Consider the following 10,301-nt stretch of genomic DNA (forward strand, 5'->3'; position numbering starts at 1 on the left):
TTAATCTGCCAGCAAGTTTCAGGGCATGGAGATGTTTCCCGTGATTCAGTATGGTCCCTTCACTGCACTTAAGAAAGCGCTAAATTCGGAACGATGTGAACACATTTTACGGCGTTCTGTACTGCATACAGTACAGGAACAGTTCGGAGACGGCGGTTATTCGTATCATTATTACAGGGCTATTCAAAAAGAAGGAACAAATTTCAAACATTTATTGCTTCCAAACTACAAAAGGTAGGAGCACAATTCTAACGTTCCTCGAAAGAGAATTTTTTCAAATTTTTATGCGTTTATGAAATATCAGAACGGTGGCTTATTTCGTGCGACACACGAAGCAGCTGGTCTCTCGTTATCGAATCCACAGTGTAACCTCTCAAAAGATAAATTCCGTAACCTTCCAATGAAAAAGTGACTAACCTCCCAATAAAAATATGACTCATATATAACCTTTCAAAAGAAATCTCGTAATTTAAGCTTTCAATAATTAACTAACTGTGAATCTAACCTGGTAAATCTGGACGTCAGCAGTGCTGCGTCATGGCCCTGAAAAATCATTCTGAATAAACCGAAAATTCTTGCCTCAATGATGTCGCCGGATAACGGGTATACAGGGTGTTACAAAAAGGTACGGCCAAACTTTCAGGAAACATTCCTCACACACAAATAAAGAAAAGATGTTATGTGGACATGTGTCCGGAAACGCTTAATTCCCATGTTAGAGCTCATTTTAGTTTCGTCAGTATGTTCTTCCACCTACGCTCAATGGAGCACGTTATCATGATTTCATACGGGATACTCTACCTGTGCTGCTAGAACATATGCCTTTACAAGTACGACACAACTTGTGGTTCATGCACGATGGAGTTCCTGCACATTTCAGTCGAAGTGTTCGTACGCTTCTCAGTAACAGATTCGGTGACCGATGGATTGGTAGAGGCAGACCAATTCCATGGCCTCCACGCTTTCCTGACCTCAAACCTCTTTCATTTATGGGGGCATTTGAAAGCTCTTGTCTACGCAACCCCGGTACCAAATGTAGAGACTCTTCGTGCTCGTATTGTGGACGGCTGTGATACAATACGCCATTCTTCAGGGCTGCATCAGCGCATCAGGGATTCCATGCGACGGAGGGTGGATGCTTGTATCCTCGCTAACGGAGGACATTTTGAACATTTCCTGCAACAAAGTGTTTGAAGTCACGCTGATATGCTCTGTTGCTGTGTGTTTCCATTCCATGACTAATGTGATTTGAAGAGAAGTAATAAAATGAGCTCTAACACGGAAAGTAAGCGTTTCCGGACACATGTCCACATAACATATTTTCTTTCTTTGTGTGTGAGGAATGTTTCCTGAAAGTTTAGCCGTACCTTTTTGTAACACCCTGTATATCTGCTCCTACAAGATATTTTTCTGGCACAACCCAGTGCAATGCTGGACATTAGATTTTGTTAGGCATGAACAAGAACTGATCTTCTTTTCGATGATCGGCATGACTATGGATAGGAGAAATTCGTAAAATCTTTAAATTTAGATGAATGACTGTCAAAAGTTATCTTTATAAGAAATATTATTATTGAAAGATTTTTGAAAACATTTACATAGGACTTAGACGTAAGAACAGTACAAAAATCAGTTGTAGCAATTAACATATGCGCGCGGCAATAAAGAACAATAATATTTTGCTTTTACCTTATACTACATCGCTCAGACACCGCCATCGTTCTCCACGACTGGCCTTGGTAATTCCATACAGGACACAAGTGCTCTCTGTGAGCTGTAGAACTCGGCAACTGCACTCTTAAGTGCGACCTCCACCCAACCGCCCGACTGCGAGCTACTACTATTACTGCTGTCGACACTGCTCTCTGGTCTGTGATTCTATTGTAGCTTATATATCGAAGGCAGCGCGTGAGCAACCCATCGAAGTTACATCTGCTCGAGTGCGCTAGCAATAAATTCCTTCAACAATGTGATGCCGCAGACTTTCAACAGTGTTAGGCATAGGGGGGAAAAACGCGGTCTTTTACGTAATCCTACAGATAAAAGTCACAAGGTGTCAGGTATGGAGACTTGGGGGGTCACCTGCGATGAAGTTCATCTTCTGCTTACCCTCTTCGAATCCAACGTCCTGGAATTGAAGAGGAGGAGCAGAAGACGATCTTCATCGCAGGTGCCCTCCCAGGCCTCTAGACCTCACACCTTGTGACTTTTATGTGTGAGGTTATGTAAAAGACGGCGTTTTTATCCCCTCTATACCTGAGTCTCTTGAAGGTCTGCGACATCGCATTCTTGAAGCTGTGGATTCGATAACGAGAGACCAGCTGCTTCGTGTGTGGCAGGAAATAAGCCACGGTTTCACATTGAATGCATAAAATTTTGGTCTTTTCACTTTCCAGGAACGTGGAGTGGTGTTTCAATCTTTTGTAGTTCGGAAACAATAAACGTTTGAAATCTGTTCCTTCTTTTTGAATAGCCCTGTACAATGCATCCTCTCATAAAGCAGCATCTGTGAGGAAATGGTCTGTCGGCAGTAAGATTCCTGAAAGACATTGTCCTGCCCAGAATACCAATCTGAACTCAATAGAACACTTTTGGGAAGAGTTAGAACGACGGTTTCGCTCCAGACTCGTGCGTCAACACCACACATTGTGTGACTTCAGCTCATGAGGAACAACAGGCTGGCATTCCTCCACAGACATTCACTGTTCCCAGTAGCGTTGAGATCGTCATAATCGCGAAGAGTGGTACAACCACGTATTAATTTCTACTAATAGGAGCCCGGACACTTTTGCTCAGATGGTGTGCATCTACACTTTGCAACCCACGTTACAGTGCATGGTGGAAAGCAATGCTGTTACCATTATCTTCACCCCTCTCCGTACGCCCACCACCCATCCCTGCTTCATTTGCGAATGGTGCTTGGGAAGAATGATCGTCGGCAAACTTTCCTACGAGGTCTAATGTCTCTGAATGTCTTGTCCTAATCATTCCCCGAGACATATTTGGTAGGAAGCAAACGTTGCCAGACTGTGCTTAGAATGTAAATTGAAGGGGATCGCTGCTGTCGGCTGCAGCGAGACACTAAAAGGAATCAGCGGCGACGTTCAAATATGTGTACCGGACCAGGATTCGAACCTAGGATCTCCTGCTTATTAGGCAGGTGCGTTAATCACTGCACCATCGGTACACAGGGTTATCGCAACTGCGCGAACTATCTCGGCGCGCCTCATTGCCGAACATATTCCCACCGAGCGCCACCTGTCCGCAGTCCCTGGGCCATTGACTCCACGTTCGATACTCTGAGATTTCCACAGGAGATTTGTGCATCCACACTCAAGAAAGTGGATCCATTGGCTAGCTAGGTATATATATATATATATATAAAAGAACTCGTGGTGACTGTTCCTTTCGGACACGTGCGAAAGAACAGACACCACGCATTCACATAATCTTCTTAGAATGTTCGCTCCTGAAATATAATCAGTAAATCTCTCTGTTATGACAGCGTCTGTCTTGTAGTGTCCATCAATGTAGGTAGCTAGAATCACCATTACGCCCTTGCGTTTCTCTCCGTTGGATCTTGTGTATCTGTTCTATTAACCTTACTTAGCAAGGATCCCATCCAGACGATAGGACTAATAAATGTTTTGCAAGCCACTTCGTTCGTGAATCAATAACATTTCCTTAAGATTCTCCCAATCAAGCTAAGCCTCGCATCTGCTTTCCTACAATTTTTTCGCTTCCATTGCAACAGCTTCCTCACTTGTCCTTGACCATTCCATCCTTTTGTTACAGAGACTTTTTAAGTGGCCACATATCCAGAAAATAGTGGCAGAATTCCCGAAGAAGAAAGCCAGTGTTCACTTTCGTGCGTGATAAAGCCCTAGAAACAGGAAGGCAGCGGCTGAGCATATCTGCTTAAGGACAGTTTTCGACGCTTCTTTCTGGGACGTGGTCTTCCTGCACGGTTCAGTAGCAATCGCACAGCCTCCCATGCGACACTGCCGCATCGAATACACCTTCACTGTTGGGTGAGAGGGATTGTGTGGTGCAGGGAAGCTGGGGTCTATGCCGGCGGTAGCATAGCTGCCAGCAGGGCCACCCAAAAGGAGCCAGAAAAAGTTTGTACAGCATCGTAAGGCAGGGAGGCCTCAAACGGCGTAGAGATATCTTCCTAAGAAGGGAAACAAAGCAAATTTCAAGTCCTCCAGCATGGAGGTTGGGTGTAGGAATATTCACACCACACTGTAGAAACGTCGTATTGCAGAACCACAAGAGCTTCGGATAATGGGTAGGATATACAGAACACGACTTGCCAAACGAAAAGGACGAAGGATTTGACAACAGTAGTTTGGAATATACGAACTACGTTGAAGGTTGGAAAAATTAAAGAAAGAGGTGAAGAGGTTTAAGTATAATATTGTGATGCCACACCGGACGGAGTGGCCGAGCGGTTCTAGGCGCTACAGTCTAGAACCGCGCGACGCTACGGTCGCAGGTTCGAATCCTGCCTCGGACATGGTTGTGTGTGATGTCCTTAGGTTAGTTAGGTTTAAGTAGTTCTAAGTTCTAGGGGACTGATGACCTCAGAAGTTAAGTCCCATAGTGCTCAGAGCCATTTGAACCATTTTGTGATGCAACAAGGAGTGAGATGGCAAGGAAAAGTACACATAGCTATATCTCAGTATGCTCTGCTGTACGGTGGAGCAGTAAGAAGGATGGGTCAATCTCAAACAGGATTTATAATAACGAAACAGATTAGAAGAAGTATTTTGGAATTTGAGCCTATGAAAGGAAGACGTATGCGGTGTAACTGCCTTGCTGGGGATAAACGTTCTCAACAGAAAATAATTCAGAGTAGATGTCTGTACGAAATATTAATTTTGTCAATGGCAGGTGAAAAAAATTTTCTTGAAATTAACTCAGTTCGTTCAGAATAATAAACGCTGACTAGAATTTATCTTCATTTCGTTGCTTCGCTGCAGCTGATCTTTCCCATAAGTTAAGTGAAAACGGGCCAGAGAACACCATGGTTCTCAAAAGACGGGAAAAGTGAGTTACTGTTTCAGGCGTACAGTGTATTACGTCACAGAGTGCTGCTCAAGATCTGACATCTTACTGGGCTTCACACACGATTTCTCGCGGGTCTTACGCACTCTTGCCAACAACTGATGTGTTGCTGCGTACAGTAAATTTGCTAATTACGGTTAAAGAAGTTGTTGATAATTACAAAAAATGTTATCGTCCGGTAATTGCAAGTCTCGAAAAAAACAACTGAAGTGATACGAATAAACGATATTCATTACTATATTGTTAATTACACTAAAACTAAGTTATCCCAAGTGTTCATACGATTTTTGCTGTTTCAAATACGAGTACGTTATTTTTTAGTGTGAACAGAGTTTCAATGTATAATACTGGAGCCCAAATAAGCACTTGGTTAAAACTGTCAGTCTGGTTTCGTTTCATGAATTACAGTACTTACGACGTAATTAGATGTCATTATGTTAGACAATAGCATAACAAGCTGACAGTATGATAAACAGAGTTGTTACAGGTTTCAATCATATTTCGTATCACTATTATTATTGTATTCTTCGTAAATGTAAAGTCTAAATGCAACGAAAAGAGTCGACAATAGCTGTTCTTACCAAAGGGTAGACGTAATGTTAGTATGTCGTACGTCAGACCTCTTTATCTGCACAGTGAGTGTACTAATGTGTGCAAACTTAGCTTACCGCTTAGCGTGCAAATAGAAAAAACATCTAAACTGTGTTCTCAAGCCCAGGGTGTCAAACAGACATTCTGAATAAATATGACCCTGGCCCTATACGGCAGCTACTATCAGGTGCGAACCGTAACAAAAATCATTAAAGATGCTGCTGTCACATACCTAGAATGCATGAATTAATAAAAGTGAAAGTTTGGAGTCTATTCTAGAAAGACAAAGCAGCTAATCCCTTTTTTATTCTACATATAATTTATCAACTGTTGTTTTCAAGGGTCGAGTGATAAACAACAATCTTATTCAATTACTTTTGACATTGAATAACAAAATAGTAAAATCTTGGAGACATTGAAATGACGATTATTAAAATCGTTATCCCTACACTTGGAATTTTTTTATCACAGGAAAGAATGATTATTAAAAATCCTCATCAACTCATTTAAATGTATGTTGTCATAGCTGGTCAATGCACTGAATTGATGGAGAATATGTTGACTTTTTCAATCAATGAAAAAAACTCTCATTCACTCAATGTGAGGATAGGTTAGTATCCTAGATTTTGATATTCAATGGTCCAAGCGTACACAACTTGGAGTGAGCAAAATTTGGACTCATCATTTACTGTGGCCTAATGCGCGGTGTTACTTTACCAAGCAGCATCTGCAACGGCGTTGTCTCCGTGATGGATCTGAAACACTTATTCCCTACTCTGGCTTTGACTGAATTCACGCAGTCGCAACTTTCCTGCGTTCCATAGAACGTTAATCTTTCCCTAGTCGAAATAATGGCTATTACACACTCGCTATGAGTTGGAGTGACGTGCACAATTTATTTGCCCGCAAAAATTCCCACAGGAATAATTAACTACCACTTTGCTATCTGTTGCCACGATACGTATATAATGGGGATCTCCCCACCGTCTCATGTCTGCATCGCCAAGTATGGTTTCAGCCAATCACCGTTTTGCTAGAGGTGAAAACATTTTTATTTTTCTAGCTGTTAATGACATGCAGCCCCTTACCCTCGGTCCCGGATTTGTTTACATTAAAAGGAATAATGTATTGTTCAGGCCTTTTCATTTTCTTCGCTGAAACTCGCCGTTCTCTTGCTAAATGGGAGTTTTATGATATCATTATCAACCTGCTCATTTGTTTTTTTTAGTTTTGGGTACACGAGGTTAACTGCAATTGCCTTTTGTTGATATAATATAATTATTATGTTCTGAGGATCTTGTACTGTATCGTCATGTCGTTATGGATCAAGCTCATGAAAGGTTTGTAAAATCAGGATGCCTTACACATGCTGTCCCTTCCGAATTAATTTTGTGCTGCTTGTGATCAATGGTTGAAGCATTGCTCACTCCAGTCCAAAATTTTAAATTCAAATAATTTTTCGTAGTCCAGCTACTTCTCTGTCTTATGCTAGATGATGTCGTTCTAACATTATATTTTGATTTGTAATGTATTGCTTTACACAGCATTTTCTATTTAAATGATTATTATGTGGCTTCACCCTTTACATTCTCTCTTAACAATAACTTCAGGCATTCCGCAATTCTCAAACGTTCATGATATTGATGGTTGTGAAAGATGAGTGAAGTTAAGGAAGCATGCATTACTCTTATATCTACTCTCAACACTACACTACACTACTACATCACTACTGAAAATTGTCATCATAAACAGACCTTTATCTACTTAAGCGGACATTATATTTCTAAAATGGTTAATGTTTTTGCATATTTCCATTCATATTAATACAAACTTTATATTCATTGACATTATTTATCATTCAAACATATGTTTCCAAACTATCTACAATACACAAAATCTTATTAACATATATTTAGATTGAATGAACATTTACAAATTACACATGAAATACAAAGTATAAAACATGGTACATTTATGACTATATTTTAATAATTTACAAATCGAATTACGGAATACAAATGAAACACATAAAGTACAAATTCTCAGTGGTATATGTGCGACTGAATATTTACAGGCATCTCAACTCCTTGCTGAAGTGATTATCTTGTGCACTCTTTAAAATATTACAATCAATTTGTCACACACATCTTTCTTAACGCACTTTACACTTTAAAATTTGGGTTGGGTTTGGTTCCTGATGCTGCTGTTGATTAGTGGCGGTTGATGATATTAGCCAGTTGTAATCTCTGCGTGATGTTGATGATGATTATCGACATTTACAGTTCTGGGTGTTCAAGCACGAATGCCATTACATGGTCGATTCCATGTTGCATTGTTTTAACGACAAACTGCTCGTCCAAGGCAATGCCATGATGTAACAACATAGGTGGCATAGTCCTTTATTGGTGCAGTTGCCATCTAGGTTGACGTGTGTAGCCCCTCAATGGTTGCTGCATTTTGATGTCCCCATTATCCTTACTCTGTTTGATGGTTTGACCACCTTTGGCTGGTTTGGTAATTAGAATGGAATAACTGCCATGGTTTTGTTGAATATTGCTTTCTGTTGATTCTAACGAATTTGATACTGGTTTAAGGTATAGGATTTAGAAAGGAATCTTGCTGTCTTCTACCCTCATCTTGGGACCCTTTCTTCCTTCATTACTTGCTGTGTCTTCATGTCTTCTTTCTTGGAACTTGGAACTTCTTGGGCATAGTCCGCAGCTCGTGGTCGTGCGGTAGCGTTCTCGCTTCCCATGCCTGGGTTCCCGGGTTCGATTCCCGGCGGGGTCAGGGATTTTCTCTGCCTCGTGATGACTGGATGTTGTGTGATGTCCTTAGGTTAGTTAGGTTTAAGTAGTTCTGGGTTCTAGGGGACTGATGACCATAGATGTTAAGTCCCATAGTGCTCAGAGCCCTTCTCGGGCATAAGGATAGGATATGTTATTAGTCAAAAGTTATTCGGAAGGACTACCAGTTATGTTGTTATGAATTATGGTCAAGTGTGAATAGATAATTTCTGAAGTGATATATCTGTTTTCAGTTATCAGCTTCTCCTTCTGGAATACTGAGAGAAATATTCAGAGTTTATTTTTCCAGGCGGTTGTACTAATGAGCTGTTGCGGACGGTTTGCTGCTGTGCTTTGTTGCTAATGGGTTTGCTTGGCCTTTCTCACAGGTGTGTGGCCTTTGTGTCCCTCGCTGCTACTGGGTTTTCCCGTCCTCTCGCTATTGGGGTGAGGCGTGGGACAGTATCCATCAAAATACACCCGGCTGTGTCTCAGCCCTAATGTGAAGTGTGAGACAGCAAATTCCTTTCTTCTGTCTTCAGTTTGTCGCCAATGCCATACTGTGCAATCGCATAAACTCTCACATTCAGACCGTAGCTACCTGTCGACTTTCTGCTTCTGTCGTCAGCTTGGTTCCCTTCCTCAGATGATTGTAGTGAAGTTGTGTTGTGTGCCCTCCTTGTCTTATTTGTTTTACACTGACTTTTGCTTAATGCTACTGCTTACAAGTTTCTTTATCTAAATTGCCTGTGAGCTTTACATTTGAACATTTACATGAACGTTTAAATAGCTTTTTTTCAATAATTTGCACGCGAAATTAAAAAATATCTCTGACACATTAAGTTACATCATTTTATAATGGTTCCTTTACTTCTTGAATGAGCATGGATTGATGATGTGTAGGTTAGTTAATTAAGGTTAGTTAATTAGTACATCATGCAATTAGTTTTCTTTTATTTTTAACCTACTTTGATGATTTAAATGATTAGTATTATTGTACCTATATTTGAAAATTTCCATGCTTGTAGCTCGTCCTGTCTGCCTCTTGAGATTTGGTGCTATCTGAAACATATCTACATTCTTTTGCTGTGCTATCCGTGATCCAATTATATTTTAGTTTTCATGGCTAATTGCTATATCACCACTGCAAGAATTATCATTCATTATAAGCCTTAAGGTGGCTGACATGATGTAGACCTATATATTTCCCCATTCTAGAGTTCACCAATTGTACCACATTTGCATGAACCACTTTACTAATTAACATGGGTCCCTTATAAACTGGATAAAATTTATAAATCTGTTGCTGCTAGATGTTCTAGCCTTTTTGGTATTATAGGTGACAATGGTGGTCTAGTCTGAAAAGTACCATGTTTGGCACGTTGGCAATCCATACATTTCTTGAGTACTTGCCGAATTCGTCTTTCCATGTTGGGGAAATGTGCGGTCTCTTTAAGTTTCATAAAACATTTCTTCGCCCCAAAGTGGCCATTACTTAAGTGAGTGTACCATATATACTTAATCAAAAGTTCATCAGGAAGACATACTGTCCATAAACTTGTACTTGGGTCTCGTGTGTAGAACAGCACATCATTCTTCAGCAAATAATGCTGACGAATGTCAACCGAGTTCTTGTCTTTCCACTTATGTTTGACCCTTAACACCTCTGGGTATTTGTTCTGTTCCCTTGAAATGTTTGAGAAAGCTGTTGTTATGTAGTTTTCAAAACGAGCTCCTCTTACACAATATGTACCAGTTTGGTCTTCATCTGCGCTGAACTTCGTGTTACTTGGGGTTGGACCATGTGGACACTGGGAAAGATAATCTGCGAACGTGTTTACCAGTCCTGGTACA

The 10,301-nt window shown here is 40.7% G+C and overlaps 1 non-coding gene across 1 annotated transcript; it reads right to left on the reverse strand.

Moving 5' to 3' along the window:
- Positions 1–3,113: 3,113 nt before the first annotated feature.
- Positions 3,114–3,187, reverse strand: Trnai-aau. The gene has a single exon. It is a non-coding gene; the product is annotated as a tRNA-Ile (tRNA).
- Between the last annotated feature and the right edge of the window lie 7,114 nt (positions 3,188–10,301).

Source organism: Schistocerca piceifrons, chromosome 7 (genome assembly GCF_021461385.2).
Source record: "Schistocerca piceifrons isolate TAMUIC-IGC-003096 chromosome 7, iqSchPice1.1, whole genome shotgun sequence".
NCBI lineage: Eukaryota > Metazoa > Arthropoda > Insecta > Orthoptera > Acrididae > Schistocerca > Schistocerca piceifrons.